The 16,165-nt window shown below is 46.1% G+C and overlaps 1 protein-coding gene across 1 annotated transcript in view; it reads right to left on the bottom strand.

Moving 5' to 3' along the window:
• B3GNT2 (UDP-GlcNAc:betaGal beta-1,3-N-acetylglucosaminyltransferase 2) overlaps positions 1 to 15,548 on the bottom strand; it is a 31,073-nt gene extending 15,525 nt beyond the window's left edge. The window contains exon 1 of the mRNA XM_060117807.1: positions 15,271 to 15,548. The gene's annotated coding sequence lies outside the window, so the exon portion shown is untranslated. The remainder of the gene's footprint in view (positions 1 to 15,270) is intronic.
• Positions 15,549 to 16,165: the final 617 nt, after the last annotated feature.

Here is a 16,165-nt window from a genome sequence, read left to right as displayed (position 1 = left end):
CATATCCCGAGTTCATTACCAAAGAGAAGCTACAAGAATTTCTTTTCCAGGGCCTTATAGCTCTACTCCAACCACCTCCCATACAGAAGAAGAAACCAAGATGCAGAGAGGCACAGAGGCTTGCCCAGGGTCAGCGTAGGGAGGAGTCGCGCAGTGAGAATCATCATCAGGGACAAAGTCACATTCTCATAGTCATAGCTTCAATTCTGAGCCATCAACATAAAAAACAAGGCCAGCAAGGCGGACTGCAGCAGCACCACCATGAACCCAACCCGCCCCCAGACAGTGGTTTTATTACTTCCTTTTTGCTGTCTTTAACACTTCACACATACTTATCTGACTTACCACACCTCTCCGGTAACAAGTCTTACACACTCCACAGGGCACGTGGCCATCAAGAGCAGGGGCTGGGCCATTTCATTTCAGTCTCTAGCGTTTGCCACTCTGACAACATATTGACAGTCAATACATTTGAGGACAAGAAGGACATAAACGGGGAGGGGCAGTAAAGGAACAAGGATTAAATAAAGGAAAATTTCTATTCCTTGACCTTCTTCATCTTTTGCTCCACACAAATCATTGTTGAATAATTACACACACAGGCCCTGCATTTCCGGGCCCCCCAGAGACCCTCCCTGGCCCCTGGCTGTCTATGTGTCAGGCCAGGTCACTCCTCTTCACAACTGTCATAAGCCTTTTCCAATTCCTGTGCTTTCCCCTCCATGCCTCACCCTCACCTATCACCACAGCATCACTGGGTGTCATCTCAGTGCAGGACATCATCTAAAAAAATCCCAGGAAAGAGTCTCATATGATTAAACAAATCTGTAAACAAACTAAGGCCCAAGGGATGGGAGGAGTGGAGGAAGAAGGCAATTAAAAATTAATAAAAATGCTCAAGCATAAATTACAGTACTGGACTAGAAACTAAGTTATCATTATATAATATAAACTATATTACACAAACGAAGTTATCAAACTGACCTTGTATAAGTGCTTCTGGAAACAAGCAGGCCATCAGCCATGGCTTGGCAATCTTGGTGGACAGAGATGGGGCGGGGAGGAGATAACTTGGGGCTTGCTATGTGGGCTACTTCTGTCTACAGTCACACATAGAGAAAAGCTGGTGAAACCAATTAAGAAAGAATATTTTCACATAGGTACTGGAAAAGAGATTATTGTCATTTTACACAGTAAAATGCATGAAATACTCAATCAAAGACTAATTTAATGGGACTTCCCTGGTGGCACCGTGGTTAAGAATCCACCTGCCAATGCAGGGGACATGGGTTCAAGCCCTGGTCTGGGAAGATCCCACGTACCGTGGAGAAACGAAGCCCGTGCACCACAGCTACTGAGCCTGCACTCTAGACCCCGCGAGCCACAACTACCAAGCCCATGTGCTGCAACCACTGAAGCCCGCACGGCACAACAAGAGAAGCCACTGCAATGAGAAGTCCGCACACGGCAACAGAGAGTAGCCCCCACTCACCGCAACTAGAGAAAGTCCGTGCGCAGCAATGAAGACCCAATGCAGCCAAAATTAAATAAATAAATAAATCTATTTAAGAAAAAGACTAATTTAACAAAATCAAAAGTTGACTCTCCTCAAAGTTTTAGGATTGACTTTCAAAATCACATCATTCCTCACCACTTAATTCCATGGGCTATAATAAATGACCATAAAGAGAAGTAAAATTTTTTAGATTTTAAAACAATCACTTTAATGTTAAGCTCTTGGGCAGCCAAATTCAATCTGCCATTTTCCCCAACAGAGATTCACCTACGTCACTTCCGAAAGGTACTCTACAAACTCTTTCACATCACCAATATTCTTCCCAATTCTATTAAATTTGGTAATCCTTGTCCCCATGAAATGTAGGGTTTGAGAGCACCTCCATCAACTCTTGCAAAATAAAAGTTTACGTTTGTTTACATTTATTTCCAAAATAAAAATATATCTCCAAAATAAACATTGTTTGAACATGCTGCAAGTTGAGATTGCATTAATACCAGTGACATTCATTGTGTTTTTCTTAAATAATTTAATAAATTGCCTTGGGAAGTCTTAATTTCTTGGCTATTTGGATGAAGGTTTCCAGTGACAAATTTCCTTAAAGAGCATTTGCCCTTGGGTACAACAAAGGGTACAACAAAGGGGACACAAGGGGACACCAAGGAGCATAAAGTGCCATGCCTCGGGTTCCAGGACTCCCTGCTTAGCCACTTGGAGTCTCTTAGAGAAGCAGCTTTGAGATAACTGCCTGACTCACTCTTTCAAAAACATGCATGAAAATCACAGAGTTGTACAGAATTGACATGTGCTGAGATGTAAATAATGCTGTATTAAAATAAAAGGAATCAACAGGTGTGACATCTTGAGAGAGGAGGAAAAAAGAAATGAAATGAAGAAATGGGGTGGAGGTACCAGGGACACTCCCTACAACAAGAAAAATTAACAACTGCACACCAGCCTCTACCCATTCACCAGCAGCTTTTGTAATAGGGAAGAAGAAATCTGACTCCATACTGAATCTGTTTCTTTTACTTTAACCTTTGCGTTCTATTGCTTTTGCTACAAGTTAAGAACGTTGCCTATAGCCTGCAATATACAGGACAGTCCATTCTCAAGGCTCTGACCTTTAAAGGTATAACACTTTCCCATTCATATAAAAAGCTGCAGAACAGAGAATAACGTTTGTCTTGTTGGAGGTTTACAGGAGCATCATGACCTTTAGACACCTACATGGACAGCTGCAAGAACAAAGGATTCTGACACCAAGAAGTCTGCAACAACCAGCCACATCCCCTCCCCTTCTAGCATAAAAGCAGCCTGAATCCTAACCCAGGTAAGACAGTTCTTTTGGATGCCAGTCCACCATCTTCTCAGTCTGCTGGCTTTCCGAATATAACCCCTACTCCTTGATCCAACAATTCATCTCTCGATTTACTGGCCTGTCATGCAGTGAGCTGTCCAAGCTTGGACTCGGTAACATTTGTCCATGTGCCAGGAACTGTGCCAAAGGCCCAAGGGAATACACAGTGGTTACTGAGGTATCCTCATTTTACAGATAAGTGAACTGCTTCCAGAAACTTGTCTGAGGTTCCCAAGATGGAGAGTGGAGGGAGGGGGCAGGAACTGGGAACCCAAATGGGCAGCTCCTGGCCTGCAAGTCCATCTCAGCTGCTGCCAAACTTGAAGACAGGCAGAGAGCTGCATGGATGGCACAGCTGGGATGGAGGAGCACTTGGCAGCCTGTCCTCATTAAGTGCTCCCACAAAGACCCCATCCTAGATCCAAGTATGCCACCCTCAAAACCCCCTCCTGGGACCCAGCAGCCCTTAAGAACAACTGCTGTCCTCACTCACACCATCGCTCATGCTGGCTCTCCCAGCCTGAGACACCCATTCTCTTGCTTCTCAATCCTGCCCCCACACTTAAAGGTACAGGTTCAAATCCCACTGCCTTCTCCATAAGGACACCCTCGGTTCCCCTAGTGCACTGTATCTAATCCTCTCCTCCTAGCACCTGGGACTCCCCAAACTGAAGCCCCTCAAAAGGACTACCAAGAGCTAGTTACCCAGACCCCCCCCTACCCCCAGCAATGTTTCCCAGCCTGAATAGTTCCAGGTGAGGTGAGATCCACTCTCCTCACCCTGGAGGGAGGCAGGACCAAGAGGCTCCCCAGCCAACAGGCTGTAACTGTGAGGTGAAAGCACCCCAACTGCTGAGCGCCAGGCTCTGCTCTTCACACACAGAGTATCCAATGAAAATACGTGCTCCTGGGAGATGACCTCTTCTCCAGAGACAGAGGCCATCCTCCTCCCAGAAGACAACCTCTCTAGTGACAAGTGACCCTGGGGTGGCAACTTCAGGACGGGGTACCAAACAAGCAGAGTGGCTCCCCTCTCTCCCAGCCTCCATCTCCCAGATTCCTTTCCTGCTTCTTCTCCCTTTCTCAAATGTTGTTAAATTTCACCAAGTTACCGATGGGTGCTTGAGGACTGTTCTTAGATTTTTTTTAAATATCAAAATTAATCACATGGATTTAAAATATACATCCTCAAAACAGTGACATTTTGGCTTTTTGTCCAAATGTTCTATTAAAGGGGAAGCTGTTCAACCAAGACTTATGTCTACATATTTAAAGAAGGGATGAAATAGTAACATTGCTTTCTCTGGCCACCTGCCAAGAAAAATTTATGTTGTCAAAATAAAAGAGAACATGTTGTTTGCTCAATATATGAGCACACTGCTGAGCAGCTTAGAAATTGGGCCTCTTTTACCAAGCAGTTTAAATCACCTAATTTTATTTACTTTTAAAAATTTTTATCAGAGTATAGTTGATTTACAATGTTGTGTTACATTTCAGGTGTACAGCAAAGAGAATCAGTTATACATATACCCGCTCTTTTTTTAGATTCTTTTCCCATATAGGCCATTACAGAGTACTGAGTAGAGTTCCCTGTGCTATACGGTAGGTCCTTATTTGTTACCTATTTTATATATAGTAGTGTGTATGAGTCAGTCCCAATCTCCCAATTTATCCCTCCTCCCCCTTACCCCCGGTAACCCTAAATTTGTTTTCTTAAATCACCTAATTTTAAGTGTCTCTGTGAATGTTACCTTCATATATCATAGATTATCACCTCCTTGGAAACATCGGGGACCACAGCAATCTCTGTGTCTCTCAGTGTCATTTGCACGCTGTGCCCACTCCTTCCTCCCTCGGGGGGTCCAATCACTCCCAGAACTTCTGCCACCTCTACACTGATGACTCCCACACCCACACCTGGAGGTCCAGCATGACCTTGCCCTCCCACTCTGGGTGGTGCTCACATAGCATCTTAGTCACGTGTGGGGCAGGGACAAAAAAAAAAAGAGAGGCCATCATGCTGAAACCAGAGATGGCTGCCTGAGGCTTCATTATATCACCCTCTGTTATCTGCACTTGTTTAAAAATTTCCATTATAAAGAGGCTTTTTTTTCTAAAGAGGATCCATCAGAACCTTGAGGAAAAAAAATTCAAAAGAGAGAAACAGTCAGTTAAAAATAGGAGTATTCATGAGAGATATTTTAAGTTCATCTGAAGGAAATAATTCCTTTTGTGGTGAAGGGAGAAGAAAAATAAAAGGGTTGCATCTCATTTACTTAAAGAATAAAAGCTACATAAGTTCCTTATAAACAAGCATCAAATTTAGCCATAAAATAATAAATGTAAAATACATGTCATTAGTCCCAAAGGTTAAATATTTATAGAGGATGGTATTTGTAACAAACCCACTTTGATCCTTTCACTGTTAAGACAAATAGATTTGATTCTGAAAACATCACCAGGCTTTTCACTGAACAATCTAGACCCAGACTTGAAGTTGGTTTTTGTTTTTTTAAAACAACTGTGTTACTCCCTGATCAGGACTCAAAAACACAAGAAGCACTTCAAGAAGCACTTGGATGTTAAGTGCTTTTCAAAGAAAATAAACAACAACAGAATTCTAAAGCACAAATTATAAGCCTTAGCAGGTTAATGGTACATGGACCATAAATATGGTCCATATTCATGACTGCAGTAGATTCAAACAATCAACATATGAGCTTTGCTGTGCAGGTTTTTTCCTATTATGCAGGGGGTGGGGATGAGGAGGGAACAAGCTAAGTGGGTTGCCATGGTTACAAAGATATTTAATGTCAGCTCAGGGACCAAAATCTACTTCAAGTTCTCCACATGGACCAGTCTCCCTTTTCAGTAAGTCAATCCCCAGCCCCCACAAGATTACTGTCCCCTGGGACAGTCCTTGCTGCTGCTCCCCTGGGGTCCTGTATCAATGTCATCGTCCACCTCAAAGCTCTCCCTCTGCAGTAGCTCCAGGCACAGGCTGCTCTTTCCCTCTCCGACAACTTCCTGAAAAGGTTCCATGTCTTGTCACGCCCCTTTGTTGTGCCTTGACCTTCCCAATCCCCTTCACCCCTCTAGAACCTTCACAGTCCGCTGCCTCTCCTGACTTCCCAGAGCACCTAACACTGGTGGCCACCATCCCTACTCCCACCCCAAGTTCAAGACCATCCATCCCCTAACCCCAATTCTCTACTGGTTCTCTTGCATCTTGGCAGCCTTTGCTCCTGGCCTCATCCCCCAAAATGGGCACTCTCCACAGTTCTGGGTTCAAGCCTATGGTGGGTCTTCCTTCACCCTACACTCCTGTCTTCTGGACCCTCCTTCCACACCACTACAGCCTCCAAGTCCCGAGGTTAAGAAATGTTCCAACGTACCCCTATCTGTAGCTCACTTACTTCACACCTCCCTGAATTGGTTTCCAAATCTCATCCCATCCACTATCTTTTTCTCTCTCACTCCCCTGCAAATAAATCACACACACAGGCACACATACACTTTATTTTTTTTTATGTACCACATCCTCTTTTATTTTTTTTAACATCTTTATTGGAGTATAATTGCTTTACAATGGTGTGTTAGTTTCTGCTGTATAACAAAGTGAATCAGCTATACATATACATATATCCCCAATCTCCTCCCTCTTGCATCTCCCTGCCTCCCACCCTCCCTATCCCACCCCTCTAGGTGGTCACAAAGCACCGAGCTGATCTCCCTGTGCTATTCGGCTGCTTCCCACTAGCTAGCTATTTTACATTTGGTAGTGTATATATGTCCATGCCACTCTCTCACTTTGTCCCAGCTTACCCTTCCCACTCCTCGTGTCCTCAAGTCCATTCTCTACGTCTGCATCTTTATTCCTGTACTGCCCCTAGGTTCTTCAGAACTTTTTTTTTTTTTTTTTTTAAGATTCCATTTTAATCCTGTACCGTCCTTGACCTGGTTTGGGCCCTCAGTTTTCCCCCAGCAAGACTGATGAAGTGACCTAATTCAACAAATATCAAGTACCTACTTAAACCAAGCAATGTTTCAAACAGACCACAAATAATGAAGTTATATGGCCAATTATCATAAGGTTGCTAAGGGCTTAGACGAAATATAAAGCACAGAACAGGGGATAAGGATGGGGACAGTCAGAGAAAGCCTCTCTTCTCAGAGGGAAGGTGGAGGGAAGGAGGCGAGACAATTCCAGGAAGAGGGAACAGCCAGTGTAAAGGCCAGAGGCTGGATAGCTCAAAGGCCGGTGTGGCTGCAGAGACTTGAGCTGGGGGAGTGGTAGGAGAGCCAGTGAACTGAGCCAAGGGCCTGACAGGTGACAGAGAACTTTGGCTTTACCACGAGGGAGACTAGGGGCCAGTGGAGGATTCTGAGTAGAAAAGTATGTAAAGCAATTTCAGATTTTAAATATCCCCCCAGCTTCCTTCTGAGAATAGACTGCTGTGGGGCAAATAGGAAGCAGAGAGCCCCATTAGGAGGCCGTAAAATGACCTGGAGCCATGATCACACCCACCTCACGTCCACCTCTCTGGCTCAAGTCATCCTCCTAAACACAAGCCTGACCATGATATGTCACCACATCCTCTCCACAAGAACTTTCCATGGCTCCCCATCACCTCCGTAACTATCAAGTGTCACTTCCTCACATGGTCATCAAGGCTGCACTGTGTCCTATTACCCCTCCCTAAGCACCATGCCCTCCAAACCCACAGTATCACCTGCTGTTCCCCTGACACATTGCTACAAGCCTGCAATCCCCAACTGCCTCTGCCCTCCTTTCTCTGCCTCTAAAAGTTATTTATTCATCCATCAGGGCTAAGCCCAAACACAACTTCCTCAGGAGCCTTTCCTGGCTGACCCCAACACTGCACTCTTCTTGCACCTCTACCAGACAGCTCTTTCATCAGTTCCTGGTTAGAGTTCCCACCAGATTGCTAACTCCTTGACAGCAAGAACTGTGCCTGACTCATCTTAGGAATACACAAGGGGCCAAGCACAGTGCAAGGCTTCCACTAAATGCTCAATCAACGCATGCTGGCTAAATGGACAAACTGGCCCTTTTGTTATGTATCTTCTTGAGGTCTTGTCGGGTGGAGGGGTGGGCAGAGTTGTCCAAGGACAGGTTTTCCCCCTTGGCTACTGTAATCTGGAGGACAGGGGTCCCTCTGATGGAGTCCCTGGGGACTCCATGGTACAATCACAAGTAGGGATGTGGGGATGGATCTGAACCCAGACGTTCAAAGTCTTCTGTCCTCTCAGCCAGGTATCTCTAGGAAGGCCCATACAATTTGCTTTACATTTGCCCAAAGCGTTGGCAACATGTTTTTCCTAGTCTCATTCTAGAAGTATACAGATGTAGACAAAAGCACCTAGAAGGATCTCAACCCAGTTAACAGTAATTACAGTATTAAGAGATGGAATTAACTTTATTTTCTTTTACTTTATCTTGACTTTTTCCCTAAATAAACATAAGAAAAAAGTCTCTTAGAATGCCATAGTACCATAAAGTTACATTTAAAAAATGGTTCCAAAAATAAAAAGTTTTTAAAAAAAGAAAACAAAAACCACACACACTGGAGACATGAGACCACTGAATATACAATACCACTTACAGAGGAAGACTGTAAAAACTGAAGACATTTTAAATGGGTTGTATGAAGCATGCAATTAACAACTGACCCTGTGTTTTCACTTCTGAAATAATTATTTTACAAAACATAAAGTAGTAAAACATTGTTCTGGGCATCCTGGGCACTTACTGATGCCTCTTACCTAAATTAAACTCTTCCATGGGTTTCATAAATACGTGTAAACTAGCTGTCATCACTGCACCTTAGCTCACATCACACAGGTGACCAATCAGCTCTAAATGGAACATTTCATTGACTGTCATTTTATGACTTACAGAGGAAATGTCAATTAAAAACAATAGGGGAGGGGGCTTCCCTGGTGGCGCAGTGGTTGAGAGTCTGCCTGCAGATGCAGGGGACACGGGTTCGTGCCCTGGTCCGGGAGGATCCCACATGCCGCGCAGCGGGAGAGGCCCGCGTACCACAAAAAAAAAAATAAATAAATAAAATAATAATAATAGGGGATCAACTATCAACAAATAATATGTCTTATTTAAGCTGATGCTACAACAACAAAGTGTTGACTCAACAAAGATTTGGCTTCTAACTTTCTTTCTTTTTCTTTTTCTTTTTTTTTTTGTGCAGTACGCGGGCCTCTCACTGTTGTGCCCTCTCCCGTTGCGGAGCACAGGCTCCGGACGCACAGGCTCAGCGGCCATGGCTCACGGGCCCAGCCGCTCTGCGGCATGTGGGATCTTCCCGGACCAGGGCACGAACCCGCGTCCCCTGCATCGGCAGGTGGACTCTCAACCACTGTGCCCCCTGGCTTCTAACTTTCCATAAAAGACCTACACAACTTTTATAGTGAAATAGCATATTAAAACACAGAAGATACAGTTGCTTTAGTTACCATCTTTTTAAAGAAATAAAAGGGGGACAAAGGCACTGTGTGTATGTCAGGCACAATGCTAGGTATTTTAGGTGCATGATCAAATTAATTTTCTTAGCAAATCTGAGCTAGATTATCTCCCCTATTTCACTAATGAGGAAACTGGGGCTTAGAGTAATTTATCACACAGTAGCCACCGTCACACAGTAAGTGGCAAAAGTGGAACTCAAATCCAGGTCTGTTTCACAAAAGATTACACACTCTATAATTCCACTTACATGAAGTTCAAGAACAGGCAAAACCTATCTATGACGATATGCAGCACATCTAAGATGATATAACAAGTCAGAATAATGGTTCCCTTTAGGGGCTGGAGACTGACTGCAAAGGGGCACAGGGACCTTCTGGGGTACTGAAAACGTTTTCTTCTTGATCTGGTGGTGGACACACATTCATGAGCTGCACGCTTAATATTAGTGCACTTTACACACTTTACTGTATGCTACGCCTCAAGTTTAAAAAAAAAAATCCTCGTTTGATTGACTCCAAGTTCATGTTCTTTAACCACTAAACCATCATACCACTATTTGACAGAACCTGACCACATTCTAGAATTGATTCTCTTGGATAATCAGTTTTATAAAACATTCTGGTTAAGTGAAGTACATCCTAATCACATCAGAGTTAAGGCATATGAACAATAAGCTTATTTTTAAATGCCACAGAATGAACAGTAGAAAGTATCAATTTCCTTCCTACTGGGAATTTCCTGTCTGTAGCCACATCAGAATAAAAATAATTTTAAACCTTGCTCTAAAGGAATGTTCACAGATGCAGAGAAAATAATTTGTAACAAAATTCTTAATGGGCTTCCCTGGTGGTGCAGTGGTTGAGGGTCCGCCGGCCGATGCAGGGGACACGGGTTCGTGCCCCGGTCCGGGAAGATCTCACGTGCCGCGGAGCGGCTGGGCCCTGAGCCATGGCCGCTGAGCCTGTGTGCCCAGAGCCTGTGCTCGGCAACAAGAGAGGCCACAACAGTGAGAGGCCCGCGTACCGCAAAATAAATAAATAAATAAATAAATAATTCTTAAGAGTTATCTATGGAAGTACCTAAATAAAACTACACAAAATATTTCAAGACATACATTATAACTTTATCAACAATGTTGACCCTCAAAGGAAGTTTGAATTTTGTTACAAAAACTAAGACAAGGCAAGAAGACAAAGCTGGTGGGCAAAGTGCATAAATCTCACAGTAGAGACAACACAGTGAGTGTAAAAATCTCAAAGCAGAGTTATAACAAACAGAAAACTCAAATAACTTTTCCCAGCAGTAAGGTGATTGTGCCACATATGCCCTAATAACTAATTCTCCATCGAGTAGCAAGTTCTTCCCACCAAAGCTTTGTTCAGACTAGCAAAAGCCTCATCATCAGCTGGTGATGATGAAATCATTACATCATTTCGCTCAAAGCCTCACCCCACACATACATATATCTCTTAGTCGAGTGGTAATTGTCTCTCCTGAGAGAGGAATTTATTCATCCACAATTTGGAGACATAATGGCAAGCACCTAGTTACAGTTTTACCACCTTTGGGGAAGTGGGGAGGGACAGCTGGATCCACACCTGCTGAGTGTATGGTCTTTACTGGGTGCTTTTGAGTATGCAAGCCAAGAAACCCAACCTTCAAATTCAGAGCCGAGTTTAATTCATGTTTTAACATTCTGTACACACCAAAAGTGCCAGGCAGGGCTTCCCTGGTGGTGCAGTGGTTGAGAGTCTGCCTGCTAATGCAGGGGACACGGGTTCGAGCCCTGGTGTGGGAGGATCCCACATGCCGCGGAGCAACTAGGCCCGTGAGCCACAACTACTGAGCCTGCGGGTCTGGAGCCTGTGCTCTGCAACAAGGGAGGCTGCGATAGTGAAAGGCCCGCGCACCGCGATGAAGAGTGGACCCCGCTTGCCACAACTAGACAAAGCCCTCGCACAGAAACGAAGGCCCAACACAGCAAAAATAAATTAATTAATTAATAAACTCCTACCCCCAACAACAACAATGAAAAGTGCCAGGCAATTGACTGAAATGATTTTAGTTTCTCCTGAGCATTTGCATATAAGACCAAAAGGCATTTATGAGAATTTTTCAGTATTGATAACTTATGCACCACTATGGGGCATGTGCAAGATTACATAACCAAATATTATCCTAGATGCAATAATTTCAATGTTTATAAAAGTAACCATTTATATTTATTAATTTTTAAAGTCCTTAACAAACTGCTCAATAAAACTGTCAAAAAAAAAAAAAAAACCTAAGTAGAGTCAAATATTGTAGCTATTAAGCAAGCTAGAATGAATGAAAAGCACTGACCCGGTATGTTAAGAACAGAGTGTGCTTTAAGTACATTCACAGCTCTGGTTCAGCATTCCTAAATTATGGTTGGAGGGGAAAACAAAACAAAACAAACAAACAAAAAAAACCAGCATTGTCGGAAAACATTAAAACTTAAAAGTTTTGAAGGGGAGCAAAATATGCCACCCCAAGATATGTCACTTTGACACAATGACTATTTTGAATTAAAGTTACTTGAGAAAACAGCCAGTGTAAGGACATTCTGATCCCCCTTTGTCCCCCTGAAAACAGGAGATAAATCTTCCGTAGGAAGGTACCCTCCCCTGCACCAGGAGGGTAGAAGGCATTCTTATCACCAGAGATAGGGAATTCAGGGCTGAGAAGCCTGCACAAACCTTGTTACTTCTTCACTCATCAGTCACCCTAAACCCAAACCCCTTTGTTTTGTCAGTTCTTCACAAATGTATTTGTTTCTTTGTCTCTTTAAAAGGTATGAAAGCTGCCTGCTTTGGTCACTTCTTTGAGTCGCATATTTTTATCCTTGTACATATGAAATTTGTTTTTCTCCAATTAATCTGTCTTATGTCAACTTAATTATTAGATCAGCCAAAGAACTTGGAGGGGAAAAAGAGAAAAGTTTTCCTCTCCTACAGTTTCAAAGTTTGAGAAACAAAGGATTCACTTATCCCTGCATCAGCTGAAAAAGCCCCACACATTTGTATCCAGAACATCTTAGCTTTATACCAACAATGCACCGGGTAAAGCAAAATGATTAACTTTTTTGGGTTCTCATTCATTTCCTAATGTAACTTTTTTTTTTTTTAAGCCATGCATCTGGGCAAACTGTACAGTGAAAAATCCACCACGAATTATCAGTTCCACTTTCCTATTTTTAGCAAACCTTTAGTATCTTAGAATTAGAGAAATCTAAATTGTGGGCTTTTTTTTAAAACAAGGAAATTTTCAAAATTACAAGCCACCTATATATACTCAACTCTCCATCCAGGAAACCCAGGGGAAAAAAATTCATATTTTTTACAAGCATATTATGTTTATTTTCCTCAAAAGATTACCTCATTCTCTGGATTTTAAAAACTATCTGCCATCTGCCAAATTTGGCTGATTTCAGTCTCCAACAAATCTAAATGGTTACTGTTTTTGGTAAGGGGAAGTTGGTGCCTGGAGGAACTTCTATATTGATTACACAATGATCATCACTTATTAAGCACTTCTTAACCACCCCACCCCCCGCCATGATGCAGAGCTAGGAGTTTGGCAAACATTATCCTATTTGTCCTCAAAAACAATCCTGTAGAGCAGACACTACCATCCCAAAACCAGACATGGAAAATGAGGCAGGGATGATAAACAACTTGTCCAAGGTCACAGAACAGTATGTGGCGGAATCAAGACCAGTGAACAGTGAAGGTGGAAACTCAGAACTCTTATGGAGAATTAGGCCTGCATCATACACATGCCATCTGCACAAAAACTAAATGAAGAGCAGTGAGCCCCTACTGCAGGAAGATTCCCAAGGGAAAAAGCAGTAGCCCAAACCGAAAAAGTACTTCCGAATGGCAGATCTAAAGATAAAGACATTTGTAAAGGCTTGGCAGTAGGAAAAGGTTTACTCAAGTAGAGTGCTATAGGGCTCCCGAACTTCCCCGGTCTTAAAATCCAATCTGACTTAAGAGCACAGGGACTCTGTGCAACATTCTCCCAAATTCCACCAGTCTTAATAACCTCTATTCAAAAGAAACAGAAAGGACTTCCCTGGTGGCGCAGTGGATGGGAGTCCGCCCGCCAGTGCGGGGAACTTGGGTTCGAGCCCTGGTCCGGAAGGAGCCCACATGCCGCGGAGCAACTGAGCCTGCGCTCTAGAGCCCGCGAGCCACAACTCCTGAGCGCACAACTACTGAGCCCACGAGCCTAGAGCTCGTGCTCCGAAACAAGAGAAGTCACCTCAATGTGAAGCCGGCGCACCCCAACAAAGACCCAACGCAACCAAAAATATAAATAAATTTTTTAAATAAATAAAATAAGATAAATAAATAATAAATAAAAAGAAAACAGAAGAGGGAACTAGGGCAGTGGGAAGAAGTGACCGCCCAGCCCTATCCTTCCTCTGGGGCAGCTGTCAGATAACACATGGGGGAGACCACGCAATGGCTTGGGTTGAGAGCCCTAGGACTGGGCTGGGTCCCCGCCTTTCTAGTCCCATTCTTGGCCCTGTCGGCCACCTCTTTAACCAACCCATTACCTCCCCGGAGCAAAATTACACTGGAAGGATCTGTTATAACAAGTAGAAGCCCATATTCACCAACTGGCTTTGCAATCTGAAATCTACAGCAAGGCTCCAACAGGGGAGCGGAAAGAGAGTATGGTATAATTGTTCCAAACTACCGTTCTACGAAGTTGAGGAAGTTCAGGAGGCCATGGGGGGCAGGGGAGAAAAGACAAACATACCACACCTACGTTTTAAGAAGGAGAGGGAGCCTCCTCGACAACCTAGGTTTAAAACGTATATATTATTTTCAGAGATGAGCTTTCACGCTGTGACACTTGTGGGAAGTATCTCGGCTGCTCCTCCCCACTTGATGGGGAGCCAGTAGGTTCTGGGGCTCCCCAGCCCTGAGTGGAAAGCACTGTGGCCTAGAAATTAAGGTGACTCAGTTTTATTGCCTCCAGAAGGGTCCGCCTGCCGTCCCGGGGCAGCCGTCAGAACCCGCGCCCGCAGCCCTCAAGGAGTCCGCCCCGAGCAGCCCCACGTCCACCCTCCACTCCAGGTGTTTCTCAGAGGCCGGCTAGACACGCTCCCGCAGCACCCACCCTTCCCCCTCCCCAGGTTTCGGTCAAGTAGCCGGGTTAATCATTCAACGCGGGCGCTGTGGAATATTTTTGTAGAGGTCAAAGCAAAAGGTTCTTCCTAACTTTCACAGAAACCAGCCTTTAGGGACCCTGAGGTAACAGTGGCAGGCGGATGGGGCTGGGGAGCGACTGCTGGCGGCCCTGTAGCTCACAGAACACCTGATCTCCCCATGCGGCACGGCAGGCAGCGCAGTGCGAGGGTGGGGTGCGGGGGTGTAGCGCGAAATCCAGCAGGGCCCCCTCCCCAAAACGCCTGTGCAACCCAGATGAGGACGCCAGGCCTCAGACGCCCCTTCCCAACGCCTGCATCACCCCGGCGCGCGCTTCCCCGGAAGTTGGGGTGCAGTGGGGAGGCGGAGATGTTCCCGGGTCCCGGGGTGTGTGTGTGTGTGTGGAGTGGGGCAGGAAGCTCAAAAAACAGGCTGCCGCGGGTTGCGTTATCCTCTTCCTCTAGGGTAAGGAAGGTGGCGGGGGGCCGAGGGGGAGGACCGGGACACCTAAACGCCGTAGGAGCCACCTAGAGACTGCTTCCTGCTCTGGGGCGCCAGTACGAAGCCGGAACCGGCGAGGAACGGGGCTGTGGAGGGAGAGAGGATGGGCCAGTGGAGGGGGAGCCGGGGACCAGAGAGCTAGGAGGGCGCAGAGCCGGCCTGGGGAGGAGGGAGGCGGCGGGAGTGCACACCCGCCCGGCCCTACCTTGTCCGGGAGCAGCTCCTGCTCAGCGGGGCGGGGGCGGGAGATCGCGGCTGCATCCACGACCCGGCCGCTCCGCGCGGCTCAGCCCGGCGACCGCCGCCGCTCTCGCTCCATGCGTTGCGCCCGCGATGGGCGGTCGGGTGGTGTCCGCGGCGGGACGGCTCCGCTTCGGCCTGGCCCCGGCTCGGCTCAGCTCCGGCACTTGTTGCCGCCGCCGCCACAGCGCCTCACTCCCGGCTACGGCTCCGGCTCCCGGCGCCGCCGTCGCCGCCTCAGGGCTCCCCGGCCCGGTCCCGCCCCCGCCCCGCCTCACGGGCCAATCAGGTCCGGCACCGCCCCTTACGTCACCGCCCCCGCCCGGCCCGCCGCCCCGCGCCCCGAGTTTGGGGAAGGCACAGCTCGAGTTTGTCCGGCGGTGGATGCGCGGGACCCGCGCAGGCTGGTTCTCCTCTTGGCATCCGGGGACCCTCCGGGCCCTCACGTGGAAAGCAAAGGCTTGAACTGGGGGAAGGGGACCCCAAGAACTAGACCGTCGGGGAAAAAGAGCGGCTCGAAGTTCAAAAGAACTATTTTCCAACTCCAGTCTAACCTAAATCCCTCTTGTTGTCGCCCCTCTTTCAGTACATCTGATGTTGGGAAAATAAGCACATGGCCTGGTGAGGACTCCAGTGGCGTCTTCTGGCCGGAGTCAGTTTGTGACGGGTCCTAGACCGAACCCCGGCCGCCAAGTGCTTGGGCAGATGTGTCCCCGCAAAACCCAGGGTTCCACCATGGAAGATGGGGGTAGCTAGGGGGAACCAGAGCCAAAATGGGACTTGACCATTGCTCTCTGCCCATCCAGTAGCTGCCGCCACCTCTTAGGTGCCCAAATGACACCTACTTGACACTGCCATGC

This window comes from Mesoplodon densirostris, chromosome 14, assembly GCF_025265405.1.
Source record: "Mesoplodon densirostris isolate mMesDen1 chromosome 14, mMesDen1 primary haplotype, whole genome shotgun sequence".
Taxonomy (NCBI): Eukaryota; Metazoa; Chordata; class Mammalia; order Artiodactyla; family Ziphiidae; genus Mesoplodon; species Mesoplodon densirostris.
This window is presented reverse-complemented; position numbering and strand designations above follow the sequence as displayed.